Here is a 17500-nt window from a genome sequence, read left to right on the forward strand (position 1 = left end):
TTTCGACGCGGCCTCGGGCAAAACCCCAGAGCATAAAGAGCGCAAAAAAAAAGAAAATGGAAAGTGGAAATAGAAAGGCGACGAGTTTCCAGCAATCTGGGGGAGAATGGGCAGAGAGAAAGGGAAGGAGGAGGGGAAAAGGAGGAAGAGGGAAGGAGGAAGAGCAAAGAGTGAAAAAACAATTAAGATATATATAGAAAAAAATCAGATAAAAAATATAACACGACCCAAACACACGGGGGCGCCACTCCCCCTTCCCACAGCGGACATGAACCAATCACGTTCCCCAGAATCAACATCGCCTTAGATATCCTTCCTCTCCGACCCCCCCCCTACCAACCCCCTACCCCCCACAACCCGGTCCAGCCCCCCCCCTCCCCCCACCACGACCACATTCACCACTCACCCCCCCCCCTCCTCCTCTTCACTACACGTCCGCCGCGTTCTTGACTCGTTCTCAGACACACCTTGAGTCACGCCGGACATCGAGTACGTGCGTGCGTGCGTGCGTGCGTGCGGCGCGTCTGTGTGAGAGAGAAGGCGACAGAGGAGGAAGAGGAGGAGGAGGCGGAGGTGGAGGAGGAAACGAAGAGAGACCAAGGGAAGAAGAGAACGAACGACAAAACACAAGAAAACAAGTATGGGCCACAGAGAATAAAGAAAACAAAAAGGATACCCACAAACAACAAAAACAAATAACAAACCAGATAAAAAATAATAATAATCCCCCTCCATTTACACGAGCCACCTCCCCCTCTTCCCCTCTTACCCCTTCCCCCCAGTCCTCCGGAAACCCCACACTGCCCCACCATCCCCTCTAAGCCCCTCATAATCACCTCCCACAACCCCGGCCCGGGATTCCCATGCAGTTTCCTCTTCCTATGGCAATCGCTATGCTGTGCTGGGCTTCCTCGGTTCTCCGTGGGCGGGGGCGTTGCGTGAGGCGACCGGATGGCGAGGTAAAACGACGTAGAGCGGAGGCCAAAGCGACGTAAACACGGGCGAGGGACGACGACGACGTAAACCGAACGAGTGGCGATCAAGGTCTATACAAGTACTTCTATAGACCTTGGTGGCGATGCAAAACGAACGAACGGCTCCGTAGAACAAACAGGGGCGCCGCTGTGTGGAGGCAAACGAAAAGCAATGCGAAACTCAAAGACAAACCGATGTTATTTTTTTTAGACTAACGAATACCAAAGGAAGACAAAATAATAACGGCCGAACGAGGACCATCACATCAAAGGAATATCAATCAAAACGAAACGACTCCCCCTGAATAACGAACGCAAAACATAAGGAATACGAAGACGAAACAAGAGCACAACATATAGGAATATGGTCGTTAAGAGTGAGAAAAAAATTAACCCTACGTGACCGAAACGAGCGACTTAATCACACTCAAACGAGCGAACAATCCGATTTGAGGATCAATTTCGCAGACAATCAATCCATCAATCCAACGAAACAATCAATCCAAACCTTGAAAAATTATTATTCAACAAAATCGAACGAAACGCCAATTCATTCTCTATTCATTTTCCGGAACTGAATAGCTAACTTCAAGAAAAAAAAAATGGGAACAGCGGAATCAAAATACATAATAAACAGGAAAAAAAAGTACAAAACCTGAAAAATACAAAATGAAACAAATCAACCACGAGAGCGAACTGGCCCGACCTGCAGCCGTCGCCGAATCTGATAATGAAAGCAGACCCCAAGGCTTCCCGAAATCATTTAGCTCTGTCCATAATTACCCAATCGTAAACGTATCAGCCCTAATGAATTTTCTGCATACAAAAAAAAATAAGGTTTTCAAAAGACTAAAAACAAAAAACAAAACAAAAATGGAACGATGCGCCGCCATTCAACATCACGATATCACAACCAAAAATAACAATCAAAAACATTAAATCTCAGAAATAATCACCAACAAGATCAAAGCGATAGGATGCATGTGTGATGTACCCCCCCCCCCCCAGCTGCTGCACCATGCTACCCAAAACATTTAGTTAAAAATAATAGTAACGATAATAACCACAATGTTAATCATATAAATCATGCCAATAGTAATATAATCATGCTCCATTACAATTGCCATAATAATGGTGGTATGATCAATACAGATTATGACAGTCAGTAACAACAATAATCTTAACAATAATGATCATATTAATAATAACTGATAATGCTAATAAATATAGTAACAATAATGATAACGACCATAATAATTACTCTCATTATAAAAAATGATGGTGGATGATAATTACTATTACTTTATGAAAAATATAAAATTATTTTTAACCTTGTTGAATAAAAAGAGTATCTATCTACTCCATACCGCAAATTACATTTTTTCTTTAAATCAACTACAAAACTCATAAAACACCAGCTAATAATTATACTCATCAGTTACTTCATAACAAAAGTGGATAATGTTTACCTCAAAATGTAAAAATAGCAACAACTGTGGCAATTTGCGGTGCAGGCAGTATCCAGTACAAATGACAGCAATAGAAGAATTAACAACACTAGTAATTGCAGAAATTAAGACAAAAAAATGAAGGTTCTCACCAATTAGGAAAATAAAACCTGATCCCAAGATATATAGTATTACAGTACCTATAACACAACTAGTAGACTACAAGCAAAAATTATAATCATTATTATTTTCAATTACAATAACATCAATAATAAAACGAACAGCAGCAACAGCAACAATACTGATAACAATAATAAAAATATTACTAGATTGGTAATATTAATAGAAATAATAATAGCAAAAAATAAACAAATTAACAATTTTAACAATAAACAATTATAACAAACAACTATCACCACAATAACAACAACAATAACAATTACAATTACAATAACAATGTGAACCAATTGCATCCATCACTACAACCACATCACAACATACAAACTGCAAAACATTGACTAATATCGCGAGATAGAAGAAAAAAGTAAAAGTTAAAAAAAAAAAAAAAAAAAAAAAAAAAACAGCCCAGCCCTGCTCGTGGAGTCTCCAAATATCAAAGCATCAAACCAAGACGACAGACGACCCCGCTCCATCCCTCCTCCTCCTCCTCCTCCCCCTCCTCAGCGGGGAAGGGGCAGAGGGGGTAAAGGGGGGAGGAGGAAAGGAAGAAAAGGATGAAACCTCCTCTCCCCCCCCCTCCCCCTCCTCCTCTTGAAAGCCAACCCGCACAGTCGCGACTTCTGCGATTCCGGAAATTTCTCGAAGCACGGGAATCTCCTGGAACCCCCGCGGGAGGGAGTCAGGTGTTCGTCTTAACGGGGTCGGTACTGCGGCGCGACAAGTCTACGGAGCTCCGGCGCCGCGGTTGGCACTCCCCTTCCCCCCTCCCCTCCCCCCTCCCCCTATCCCTAGGCCTCCCCTTCCACCCTAACCCCCTCCCCTCCACCCTCCCCATCATCCCTAACCCCCTTACCCCCCAGCACCCTCCCTCCTCTCCTCCCCCTAGCCCCTCCCCCACCCCTACCCCCTCCAAGGTCAGCTCTGAACGAGATCTTATCGCCGCCTCGCTGACGTGCTCTCATTGTCTTAAAAAGTGCCTCGGCAGCAGCGGCTCAATGCATTATTCATCCCGCGGAGAGAAATCACGGTCGAAGGAAAACAAACCCAATAATCCGGACTCCTTGTTTGTTTGTTTTTTAAATGGAACGTCGATTTAATTGCAACGCCCGGATCCGCCGCCGCCGCCGCCACGCATCCACGCCGGCCAGAAAACGGACGCAAGATGGAGGGCGCCAAACGGAGCTCCTGGCAAGCATGTGCCCAAGCATACACACGTGCACGCGCGCGCACCGAGACACGCATACACACGCCCATACATATTCCCGCGCACATACTTCCACCACGCAAAACCATGCCAAAGCCGTGCACACCCCGCCCCCCCTCCCTCCAAAACACCCACTTCCTGGTGTGTTTCCTCACGAAGTGGACTGACCTAACCCCATGACCCACCCACCACCTCACCCCCCACAGCCTCACGCCTACCTCACCCCCATTCCTCCTCCTCCTCCTCCTCTTCCCCCTCCATCCATACCCACCCAACCACACTCCTCACGGGCTCCCGCAAGCGTACCCCCACCCCCCCGCCTTTCTTTTCCCCTCTGCCTCCCTCTCCCTCTCCCTCTCTCCTCCCCTTCGCCCTAACGCTCCTGCCACCCCCTCGCCTCTCTCTGCCACTCCCCCCTCCCCTTCCCCTTCCTCCCGCCCCTCCCCCTTCCCCTTACCATACCTCACTCCAGCGAAATCTTGGCTCGCTCCTCCTCGCTCCTCCTCCTCCTCCTCCTCCTCCTCCTCCTCCTCCTCCTCCTCCTCCTCCTCCTCCTCCTCCTCCTCCTCCTCCTCCTCCTCCTCCTCCTCCTCCTCCTCCAGCCTCGCCAGTCCGTTCCCGAGCGCCCCAGCCCTCGCCGAGACCCAGCGACCCTCATCACTAGGCACCGAACGCCTACAAATTCAAGGTCTCTGGGTAAAGCTGTCAGAGAATGTCATTCATTCATTTATTCATTCATTCACCCTTAGGCGCACAGACGCATGCACCCGCACGTATACATATATGCATATATACAAACACAATAACAAACACAAGATGCGAGTACATTTATTACATTTATACACCAACGTACAGTACTAACGCTTATTACGTTTAATAGTCAACATGGTAATAATAATAACGAAATATGAAAAAGATAAGTAAGCTAGCAAGAGTAAAAAGAAATCGAACTTACGTTAATAATAATTACAATAATAGTACATAAAATGATCATACATAATAATAATAATGATAATAATAATAATAATAATAATAATAATAATAATAATAATAATAAAAATGATAACTTATGATAATGATAATAATCATCATCAAAATAATAGAAATAATAATAATAATATTGGCAATAATATTGTTAATCATAACAATAATAATGATAATAATCACGATAACCGTCGTCGTCGTCGTCGTCATAAAAATAATAATAATAACAAGGATAACAAGGATGATGATAATAACAACAAAACATTTATAACAATAATAATACTAACAACAATAACAATAATTATAATTATCACAAAAATAATAATGATAATAGTAAAAATAACAGTAACAATAATTATAAAACGTAAAAATAACTAACAATAATTATAAAAACGTAAAAATAACAATAATACAAATAATATCAATAAAAAAATAATTATGATTATAAAAACAATAACCATAATGGTAATAATAAAACCACTACTACTACTAGTACTACTAATGATGATGATCACGATTGCGAGGATACTAATAATACCGATGTTCCTAATGATGTTAATGGCAACAACACAAACACTACATCTAACAATAACAGTATTATTAATGATAATATGATCAATAACAAAAATAATTATGATAAAAATTGCAATAACAACAACAGTAATTATAAAAATTATCATAAAAAATATACAACTAACGATAGTAACAAAAATAATGTTAACAACATGAACAATATCGTTCTCACCCACATACCCAGACAACACCCTACTCCACACACACATGCACAGCACCTGACACAGTATGCGGACTATGCACAAAAGCAAGCACACACATGCACACAGAGAGAACCAAAGAAAAAAATGTCCTCACACACCTGAAAGTACTCAACCCCTCCCAGTCACACACAAACGCACACGATCTATCCATACTCTAAACACACCGTACACACCTACGCCTACATAAACACACACACACACACACAACCCCCTCCCCTCTCTCTCTTGCATAAACCAGCCACCCACCACCCCACACCACGCCCACCCTACCCAACACTACCCAACCAACACCACCAATACGTAAAAAAATGGAGGTGAGGGGTTGACAACGACAGCGACAGCACTTCTTGGCATTCAGGGAAGAAGCGGACGATCGTTATGCCCCAAGAATCGTAAACGCAGAAGACAACCGGGGAGAGGGGAGAGGGGGGGGAGAAGGGAGAGGGGGGGAGAAGGGAGAGGGGGGGGAGAAGGGAGAGGGGGGGGAAGGGAGAAGGGGGTGGAAGAGGAAGGGGGTGCGGACAAAGGGAACGCGGAAGATGGGGACGGGGGGTGGGGGGTAGGCGAGTGGTGTTGTTATGTTTGAGAGAAGAAAGGCGAGAGAGGAAAGGGAGGAAACGGAGAAAGAGGAAAGGGAGGAAAGGGAGAAAGAAGAGAGGGAGGGAGGGAGAGGGAGGGAGGGAGAGGGAGAGGGAGGGAGGGAGAGGGAAGGAAGAGAGGGAAGGAAGGGAGGGAAGGAAGGGAGGGAAGGAGAGAGAGTGGGGAGAGAGAGAGACAGAGGGAGGAGAGAGAAGGGAGAGAGAGGGCAAGGAAAGGGGGAGGGGGAAAGGGCAATGGAAGGGGGAGGGGGAGGGGGAGGGGGAGGGGGAGGGGGAGAGGGAAATGGGGAGTGAACAGAGGGAGAGGGAAATGGGGAGTGAACACAGGGAGAGGGAAATGGGGAGTGAACAGAGGGAGAGGGAAATGGGGAGTGAACAGAGGGAGAGGGAAATGGGGAGTGAACAGATAAGGGGGAAGAAATTGTAGGAAGAGGAAAAGGGGTGTGAGGGGGAGAGATTGACAAATAAATGAGAATGTGGAAATTGGAAACATAGAAAAAAAAACGCGTAAGACAGGGTACAGAAAGACAGCGTAGCAGAAATAAAGAAGGAAAGAGAATGGACCAAGAATGGAGAACAAGAGCGTAAGCCAAGATGAATAGGGAGAGAAATGAAGAAAGGTTAGGACTTGGAATCGGAAAGAATAAGAGGGGTGGAAAAAAAAGAAATGGAAGAGCATATGAGAGAGGAGGAGAAAAGAAGGAGCATGAGAGAGAGGAGGAGAAAAGAAAGTGCCTGAGAAAAAGGAGACGGAGAGAAAGAAATCAAAAAAGGGGAGAGAGAGAGGTATAAATGAAAAAGCAGAAAGGCAGTAATCAGACATTCAAACAGAAGTGATCTATCATCACCAACAAACTCAAACTAGCACACAATGAAAATTCATGCAAATTATGGAAGTGAAATTTGTAAGAATATAAATATAATATAATGACCTGGTAGACTTTGCTGCACTTTCGTGAAATTTGATAAAGATAGTCTTTTATTAGTAATATTAGTATGTTCTAGCCTTCAAGGGAAAATGAGTAAAAAATGAATCAAAACTTAAAAATAAATCAATACCAAATTCATTTTCTTTTTGATGGGAGGATAAACAGAAAAGAAAATCCATTTCACAGGTCCTACAAATTGTGCATCAAAATTTAAAAAATATATAAATGGAAGAAAAGAAAAATAAATAAATAAATAACAATAACGAATATTTACAATCAAAATTTCATAAAAGTATGCCATATAAATGTAAAGGATCAATGAAATTGGAGATTCTTAACATTTCAACAATTCTAGACCCACAATGGTCTACCCAACATTATCCGACACCCCTTTTACTTGACCATCAAAATAATCATTAGTTACAAAAACAATATTGGCAATCTCTGTTGATTTCATTTATGAAATTTTAGGGAAACTCTTGAATCTGGTTTAAACTATGGATGAACAGCTACTTAATGATTTAACATTCAATATCTGTACAAATCAAAACTTTTAGATTAATACAGATATATCACGCCCCATTTGAACCTAGCACTGGATTTCCATACTCCCCAAGGGGCATGGATCATCCAGGTTAAGAACCTCTGATCTAGGAAGCAATAAAATTCAACCTTTTGAAAATGAAATCTGATTTTGGAGTTAAATTCCTGATGCATAAACTGACAGAAAACACAACTTGAGGTTTTACTATCTCATTTCCACTCTAGATACAGCAAACACACCATCAATGCCTTTCCACTTCTTGAAACTTTTAATAGTTCAACTCTTAATCGTAAAATGATGTTATTGACTGAAAGTTCTTGGACCTTCAGGCATACAAATATGAATAATTAAAAGCAAAAAAGATACATGTTTCTTATTTTCAAGAGAAGTAAACATCCTTTTATAAATATCTATGTATGTTTACATGGCTGTGCGTTTATGGATCGTTTGTCTTTTTGAGGCACATATATCTTAAATAATTTACATATCAATCAATAGATATATAATACAAAACATATATAACAAATATATACCTATTGATATATATAAATATTTATCTACCTACCTATCTATCTATTTATCTATTCATTCTATCAATTCAATGTACTCTTATCCAATAATTTATCAATCCATCCATCTCTCTTATTATATGAATAAATCAATAAATAATTACATACATTATATGCTATTATATTACATATATATATATATATATATATATATATATATATATATATATATATATATAATATATCTGTGTGTGTGTGTGTGTTTTTCAGCTATATATAATTACATTCATATACAATAGGTATGTGTAAATATATATACCAGCTTATATGCAGTAAGATGAAACGTCAATAAATGCCATCCACTGTCTTTGCCAGCCAGGAAAAACAGGCCTCTCTTGTGGGAGACGGGGCAGTGATGAGTTAGAGGGAGGTCATACCCTATGGCATTTTAGGGGGTATTAAGTTCACCTTTATGGTTCTTTTCCACTCTTAATCACAAGCAGTGTTTTTGTACAATAAGAAATCACTGTTGGCAGTAACATACCAATATGTTAAATATAGACAGTAAAACAATAAAGGGACTATTTCACAAAACAAGCATCATGGAGTTGTTACAGCTCTTGCCTTATGACATCTGAAGAAAATAAATAAGACATGGACAAACTAGTTTTCCAAGGCTCTTGTTCTCTATATGATACAAGTCATTTCATTATTTTTCAAAAGACTGAAATATAAATCACTATATTCTTCAAAGATTTACGTACATACATACCACAAATTCAAAACCATAACAATACATACATACAAAAAGGCAGAATAAACTCCTTGTAGATGTATACACATAGCATGATCAAGGTACAAAAGTAAGTAATAAAGGACAAAAATATTAAATAGGTGATCTGAGTCGTTTGCTCTTGTTATATGGGCCTAACTGCATCAGCAATACATATAAACCTCAAGAAATAAATTTTGACTTTCTTACTAACATCTTACATGAATCACAGTCAAATATAAGTTTTACAGAACATTAAATGTGAAAAACTATTCTTGCATATCTAAAACAAAGTGCAACAGAACAAAGAGCCATAAGAAAGTAGCCCGTTTCATCATGTTGAAACCTGATAAGAAACACTGCCAGAAACACCAACTGGAAGCAATTCTGTCTCATTGAAATGGGTTAAATGTTGAGACAATAACAGCTAATAAATAAAAAACTTTCACAACTTTTAAGATGTTATATCATACATACAATTGCTGAATATAAAACTCTTTAAAAGTAATAAAACACAAAATGTACCTATCATAAAATAATAAACCACAACCCTACTATCTCAACTGATAATGGTATCTTATCAAGACATGTGATTTTTTTTTTTACACAAAATAATCAATCATCGAAACCAATATTATGATTTAAATCAACTTTCCCTCCCTCCCCTGACACACCAGAGTAATGATAACTTTACTTACTCACTTTTCTTCTTCAAAAGCAACTTTATATTGGCTACTAATTGAAATCAACAGAAACCCCACATCATTTTCATTTCATTCAGCAAATGCAGCATTTCCAGCATGTAACACATCCACCTACTGTATGTTACTACATCCCCAGTAACTAGAAATAATTTGCACCCCACCCCCACCCCCACCCCACACAGTATAAGTCTCATACATTGACAAAACAGATCAAAATTACAGAAAAGATGCATCAAGAAAGAAGAAGAAGAAGAAGAAGAAGAAGAAAAAAAAAAAGTATACATTACTTCAATCCATAACCAAGTTTCCTTCCTGACCACTATAGCAACATCACGAGATATCTTTGCTACCGCCAATAGTGCGAGGAGCTTTGACCCCTAACAGAACTTGACAGAAGATCAAAAATACCTCGAAAGTTCAAGCCAAAAAAGAGAAGGCTCAGGAGGTGGATTTCTTTTGTGTACGAGTTGACAAATTACTGGTGAAGTAAGAACGGGAAAAAGACAAATACATGGAGGAAGATGAAAATGACAAAGTGAAAAAGGAGATGAAACAGGGCAGTGGTAGAGGAGGAGGAGGAGGAGTAAAAGAGGAGGAGGAGGAGGAAGAGGAAGAGGAGGAGGAATAAAAGAGGAGGAGGAGGAGGAATAAAAGAGGAGGAGGAGGAGGAGTAAAAGAGGAATAGGAGGAGGAGGAAGAAGAAGAAGAAGAGGAGGAAGACGAAGAAGAAGAAGAGGAGGAAGAGGAAGAAGAAGAAGAGGAGGAAGAGGAAGAAGAGGAGGAGGAGGAGGAGGAGGAGTAGGAAAAGAAAAGGAGGAAGGGGAAGAATGGGAGGAGGAAGAGGAAGGGGAGGAAGAAGAAGAGGAGGAGGAAAAGAAAAGGAGGAAGGGGAAGAAGAAGAAGAAGGGGAGGAAGAAGAAACGGATGAGGAGGAAAAGAGAAGGAAAAGAGAAGGAAAATGAGGAGGAGGAGGAGGAGGAAGAAGGGGAAGGATAAGAGGAGGAGGAGGAGGAGGAAGAAGGGGAAGGATAGGAGGAGGAGGAAGGGGAAGGATAGGAGGAGGAGGAAGGGGAAGGATAGGAGGAGGAGGAAGGGGAAGGATAGGAGGAGGAGGAGGAAGAAGGGGAGGAATAGGCAGAGGGGGAGGAGGAGGAAGAGGACGGAGGAGGAGGAGGAGGAGGAGGAAGAGGACGGAGAAGGAAGAGAACGGAGGAGGAAGAGAAAGGAGGAGGAAGAGAAAGGAGGAGGAAGAGAAAGGAGGAGGAAGAGGAGGAAGGAGAGAAGAGGGAGAAGGGAGGAGAAGGGTAGAGGAGGGTAAAGGAGGGGGAGGTGGGTAGATGCGGGGGGGGGGGGGGGAGGAGGAGGAGGAGGAGAAGGAGGAGGAGGTGGAGGTAGAGGAGGAGGTGGAGGTAGAGGAGGAGGAGGAGGTAGAAGAGGAGGTAGAGGTAGAAGAGGAGGAAGAGGTAGAGGAGGGGAGGAGGAGGAGGTAGAGGAGGGGAGGAGGAGGAGGTAGAGGAGGAGGAGGTAGAGGAGGGGAGGAGGAGGAGGTAGAGGGGAGGAGGATGACGAGGTAGAGGGGAGGAGGAGGAGGAGGAGGAGGAGGTAGAGGAGGAGGAGGAAGAGGAGGAGGAGGAGGTACATGAGGTGGTAGAGGAGGAGAAGGAAGAAGAGGTAGAGGAGGAGAAGGTGGTGGAGGTAGAGGAGAAGGTGGTGGAGGTAGAGGAGAAGGTGGTGGAGGTAGAGGAGAAGGTGGTGGAGGTAGAGGAGAAGGTGGTGGAGGTAGAGGAGAAGGTGGTGGAGGTAGAGGAGAAGGTGGTGGAGGTAGAGGAGAAGGTGGTGGAGGTAGGAGGAGGAGGTGGTGGAGGTAGAGGAGGAGGTGGTGGAGGTAGAGGAGGAGGTGGTGGAGGTAGGAGTAGAAGGTAGAGAGGGAGGAGGAAAGGGAGGAGGTAGGAGGAGAGGGAGGAGGTAGGAGGAGAGGGAGGAGGTAGGAGGAGAGGGAGGAGGTAGGAGGAGAGGGAGGAGATAGGAGGAGGTAGGAGGAGAGGGAGGAGATAGGAGGAGAGGGAGGAGGTAGGAGGAGAGGGAGGAGGTAGGAGGAGAGGGAGGAGATAGGAGGTAGGAAGAGGGGGAGGAGGTAGGAAGAGGGGGAGGAGGTAGGAAGAGGGGGAGGAAGTAGTAGGAGGGGGTGGAGTGGGGGGAGGAGGGATAATAATAAGAAGTAGAGGAGGAGGAAGGATAAGAAGAAGAAAAAGAGGAGGAGGAATAGTAAGAAAAAAAGAGGAGGAGGAGGGACAGTAAGAAGAAAGAGGAGGATGATTTTTTTTTTTTTTTTAAGATTTAGTTTTAATTTCATTTGTTACAATAGATATTCTTTGCTGTGACATACTGTGTTTTATTTTGCCCAAATCTCCCTGTGTGCAAGGAATGGACTGGGATACCACTCACTGGACGGGGGTGGGACTGAATGCAGGTCCGCAAGACTGCTAGGCCAGCACCTTACCGCTGCGCAAGCAGCGGATAGTAAGAAGAAAAAGATGATGAGGAGGGACAGTAAGAAGAAAAAGATGATGAGGAGGGATAGTAAGAAGAAAAAGATGAGGAGGAGGGATAGTAAGAAGAAAAAGATGATGAGCAGGGATAGTAAGAAGAAAAAGATGATGAGCAGGGATAGTAAGAAGAAAAAGATGAGGAGGAGGGATAGTAAGAAGAAAAAGATGAGGAGGAGGGATAGTAAGAAGAAAAAGATGATGAGGAATAGTAAGAAGAAAAAGATGAGGAGGAGGGATAGTAAGAAAGAGAGGAGGAAAAGGAAAGAGGAAGGAAAAGACAAGGAGGAGGAGAATAGGGGGAGGAAGAGAAGAGAATAGGGGAAGGAGGAAGAGAATAGGGGAAGGAGGAAGAGAAAAGGGGAAGGAGGAGAAGAGGGGGAGGAAAGAGAGAGGGGAGGGGAGGATGGGGAGAAAAGAGGAGAGGAAGGGGAGGAGGAAGAAGAGAGGGAGAAGGAAGGGAGGGATGGGGAGGAAGGAGAAGAGGGATGGGGAGGAAGGAGAAGAGGGGGAGGAGGAAGTAGATGAGGGGGAAGAGGAAGGAGAAGAGGGGCAAGAGGAAGGATAAGAGGGGGAAGAGGAAGGAGAAGAGGGGGAAGAGGAAGGAGAAGAGAGAAAGGAGAGAGGGAGGAGGAAGGAGAAAGACCAGAAAGAGAAAGAGGAAATAGTAGTATCAACAGAAGAGAAATGGAAAGGAGAGGAAAAAGAGGAACAGCAGATGTAAGAGGAGATAAAGAAGAAAAGGCAGAGAAACACAAAAGAAATGTATCATGTTTTGTTTAGCATATATATTTACTACATGAACAATCAGCAGTACTGCATCAAACTTTTCAATGAAAACAAAGTATATTCAAATATCGAGCATGGTCTTTCCAAAAAGAACTTGTAATGGAAACTGACATGTTATATAGCCTATTTGAGTGATATCTAATGAAAATATTAAGTCCTCATAAAAGATTGCCTAATTACATCCTGTGGTGGTGAAAACTTGAACTGCATGGAGGTTCAGTCTTGGGTATTTCCTGAAAGGATTTCCATGAAAAGGTTAATACATGACCAAAGTCTTTGAAAAAATTGAAAGGTCAACAACCAACCACGTCTGAGAGAAGGCTAAAATGCTTTATTATGAGACCGGCATCCTTTTAAAAAGGTACCATTATTCTCATCACGGGACAAAATATACTTGTTTCTTAGTCATAAAGTATGTAAAGCTGATGTCCAAACATCAGACAGAGTACTGCCTTTCTCTTGATGAAATGTTCAGAGTACATAGATGGTTGTGTTCATTACATTTATTGATTTTTCATTCTGGCTACTAGGTTATGACACCATGTTCTCCAATCAATACCTAAGTCCAACGAAAGATTCCACAAATAAAAAAAATATTCTATTCTTGCATGTAATATGCACTCAAAAGCAGATGACATGTTCCTTAAAATGTTAATGCATGTAGATCTGAACTTCACATCAGCTGTTTTCATATCAAAATATTCCAGACAATAAAAAATGCAGGAGTGCATTACAAACATTCACACACTTGCAATCAATTTCCAAACAAATGAAAATTACTTGATACTATTAACCAACCAACCAACCTACCCACACACCTATCCACCTACCCACCCACCATAGAAATAAAAATGTAACTGCTTCTTATCTTAAATCTTTCTGTTTAATTCAAGAAATGAAAGAAGTAAAGGCAAACAGCTTACAATGAGTAGTAGTCCTTTCTCAACAGACAAGATAACTATTCATACACCATCAAATACATTCAATTTCTGTGCTAGCTACTTTCCAAACCCTGATATCTTAGCCAACAGCACATACCAACAATACTTCAGCATTAGTAGTAGCATTTCCTTCAACTCGCATTCTCGGTTTGAAAGGCTAATTCCACAATATTTCTTTCACAAATACTATTATCATCTGCAAAAAACACCACCTTCAAAGCATGTAAAAATGTGACAAACAATGAATCTTTTTATATATCATGGCTACAGTTCCCACTCTGACATCCAATCTACCTTTATCACATTTTGATATTAGATTTTCTAAGATGAAACTGAATTATAAAATGTAGTTCTAACATATACCAAATGCTAGCTCACTCGCAAGGGTACGATCTTTTTCTAAGTACCTCCAATAGAATCAGATTATTCACTAATATCTGAATTATGTTCTCTCCTGGCATCTATGGCATATCTGCAAAATCGCACTCATAATGATACAGAACCTGTAAATATCCTTTACCGCTCTCTACTGAAAGCAAATAAGGAGTGATATCTACCCTTCCTATCATCAATTTTCCTTCACCCTATAAGCCTGTGCATATGACCATGCCTATGCCAAAAATCATATTCACCCAGGCTATGAAATGCTGGACATAGCTGCTGTGGATCTCAGCTGGGGATTCCACAAACACACACAGACAGGAAATAGCTGCTCTTGACTTACTCATTAAGATCAAAACAAAGCCACTACCACGTATTTGCACAGTTACAAAGGTCTTCAAATAAGATTCTTCTCCACATTTTCATTGTGGCTACATTTTTAGCCAAACAAATGAACTGTATACGGTTTCAATGTTTCTCCAACTGACATATTCCATACTCCCAACTCTCCGGCACAAAATATGTGAGAAACATTTCAAAATAAAACTGCTAACTGGTTATTCAGCTATCCGCCCCCCCCCCCCTCCAAACAAAATCTGAACAGAAAACCAAGTAAAACCAAAATAATAATTATTAAAAAATCAGATATCTACACAGCAGGTCATCTCTAAGAAGAAAAACAATAATACATACTTCCCAAATGCAACCTACCCTTGACACATTCTCCTAGCAGTGCCCATGACCTTGTATTCAACCCACACCAGCTAAGGCACCAAGAGGCATTATCCCAACACGTTGTCACAGTCACATTTGTTATTCTCCCATCACTCTCACTCACAGTAAAAACAAATAGACTTATGGTGCACACACATGAATCAAAGCAACCCTGAATTCTATCCCACAAAATGGCCATCCCATTCAAACCAGTGTTCCGAAATTACCTCCTTCACAAATGCATCAAAATCAACACAATTCCAACCCATTCCCATTACCAATCCCAGTGCCAATTCTCGGCATGTCTGCACCATCCGAGCCCACTGGCAGATCAGACGCCAAAGATGGGCACGACAGACCTTAATTCAATTATACTAAATCCAATGCTATGCGAGTCTGCAGTGGTAAGGCCCCTGTAATCAATGCAGATATAAATAAATTTAAATTAATACCTGCTTTCATGCTCCAAAATTATGGATGTAATCACTCCCAAGTTAATTTGAGCCTGGTAATTTGTTCTCCAAACTGGAAACGCGATGTAAATCTCAGCATGAAATCATAATCACCCTCATCAAATGCACCAACTGAAACAACATACCACAAGCATGCTCTTCCACCCCCCATTCCATCAACTTCACACACAAACCAGTAAAATCAATCCCACAAGTGCTGATTTCTCTTTCCATCATTATCAACACCCTCATGATCCTTAAACCATAAACTACACACCAATATGAGCTACTGTATAAACCCACAGTAGCAATATGGTTCATTCCCTCCCCTTACCAATGGTACCAAGAAGACAGGTTTGTAGCTCATGTATTGATTAACAAGCTTGACAGCCAACTTGGATGCACCATTCTGCTTGGCCCTTCTAAGGTGATCAGCTGAGAGGCCTTTCAAGTGGACAGGGAGGGAGAACCAGCCATCAAAACAAAATGTGATAAAGAGGTGGCAAGGAAAGGAGGGGGAGACAGAGGGAGGGAGGGAGTGGAGGGTGTAGGAGGGAGGAAGAAGTGGGGAGGGATTGAGGAAAGGGATGGAGAAAGAGCAAGAGGGGAGGGAGGGAAGGAGCAAGAGGGGAGGGAGGGAAGGAGCAAGAGGGGAGGGAGGGAAGGAGCAAGAGTGGAGGGAGGGAAGGAGCAAGAGGAGAGGGAGGGAAGGAGCAAGAGGGGAGGGGGGAAGGAGGGAAGGAAGGAGCAAGAGGGGAGGGGGGAAGGAGGGAAGGAAGGAGCAAGAGGGGAGGGGGGAAGGAGGGAAGGAAGGAGCAAGAGGGGAGGGGGGAAGGAGGGAGGGAAGGAAAAAGATGGGAGGGAGGTAGGGAAGGAAAAAGATGGGAGGGAGGGAGGGAAAGAGTAAGAGGGGAGAGAGGGGGAGGGAGCAAGAGGGGAGGGGGGGGAGGGAGCAAGAGGGGAGGGAGGGGGAGGGAGCAAGAGGGGAGAGAGGGAGGGAAGGAGCAAGAGGGAAGGGAGGGAGGGAAGAAGCTAGAGGGGAGGGATGGAGGGAAAGAACAAGCAGCAGAGAGGAAGGGAAGGAGCAGGACGGGAAGGAGGGATGGAGGGGATAGGAGGGGTAGAGAGGAAAGATGAGAGTGGAGTGAATGACAGGCAGAGAGGGAGGGAGAGGAAGAGAGGGAAGAGAGGAAGGGAAAAGAAAGAAGGAAAGGAGAGGAGGAAAGAAGGAAGGGGAAGGAGGGGAAGGAGAGAGGAAGAGAAAAAGAGGAAGGGAGGGAGTAGAGAGGGAAGGAGGGGAGTAGAGAGAGGGGGAGGTGGGGAGTAGAGAGAGGGGGGGGTGGGGAGTAGAGAGAGGGGGAGGTGAGGAGTAGAGAGAGGGGGAGGTGGGGTGTAGAGAGAGGGGGAAGGAGGGGAGAGAGAGAAAGAGGGAGAGGAGGAAAGAAGGAGGGGAAGGAGAGAGGAAAAGAAAAAGAGGAGGGGAGGGAGTAGAGAGAGGGGGAGATGGGGAGGTGGGGAGTAGAGAGAGAGGGGAGGTGGGGAGTAGAGAGAGGGGGGAGGTGGGGAGTAGAGAGAGGGGGAAGGAGGGGAAAGAGAGAAAGAGGGCGAGAAATAGAGGGGGAAGGAAAGTGGGAGAGAGTGAGGGGAGGGGGAGAGGAGGAGAGAGAGAGAGAGAGAGAGAGAGAGAGAGAGAGAGAGAGAGAGAGAGAGAGAGAGAGAGAGAGAGAGAGAGAGAGAGAGAGAGAGAGAGAGAGAGAGAGAGAAAATCACTCTAGTTTGTGATGGGAAGAAGCAAAGCAAGAGTGAAAAGAAAATAGCTTGATGAACAAGCATTGAAGAAAGCAAAAGAAAATGAACAGCACAACTGAAATGACAAACATGAAAATCAGGAGAATGAAGAACCAAAGAAATAAACAGCAAAACAAACAGCCAGACATACAAACACAGGACAGACAAGTCATGAGAAGCAGACATGGTGAAAACTTGGGTCACTAGAAAAAGTACCACGACAAGACAACCAACGAAGAGAGACGCCACGGAACCCCGGCCTAGCC

General features: G+C 43.1%; 1 protein-coding gene across 1 annotated transcript in view; it reads right to left on the reverse strand.

The window, feature by feature from the left end:
• Positions 1-17500, reverse strand: part of LOC113828236 (casein kinase I gish) — a gene marked incomplete in the record, with an annotated part of 94977 nt that overhangs the window by 76769 nt on the left and 708 nt on the right.

This window comes from Penaeus vannamei, chromosome 4 (assembly GCF_042767895.1).
Source record: "Penaeus vannamei isolate JL-2024 chromosome 4, ASM4276789v1, whole genome shotgun sequence".
Taxonomy (NCBI): Eukaryota; Metazoa; Arthropoda; class Malacostraca; order Decapoda; family Penaeidae; genus Penaeus; species Penaeus vannamei.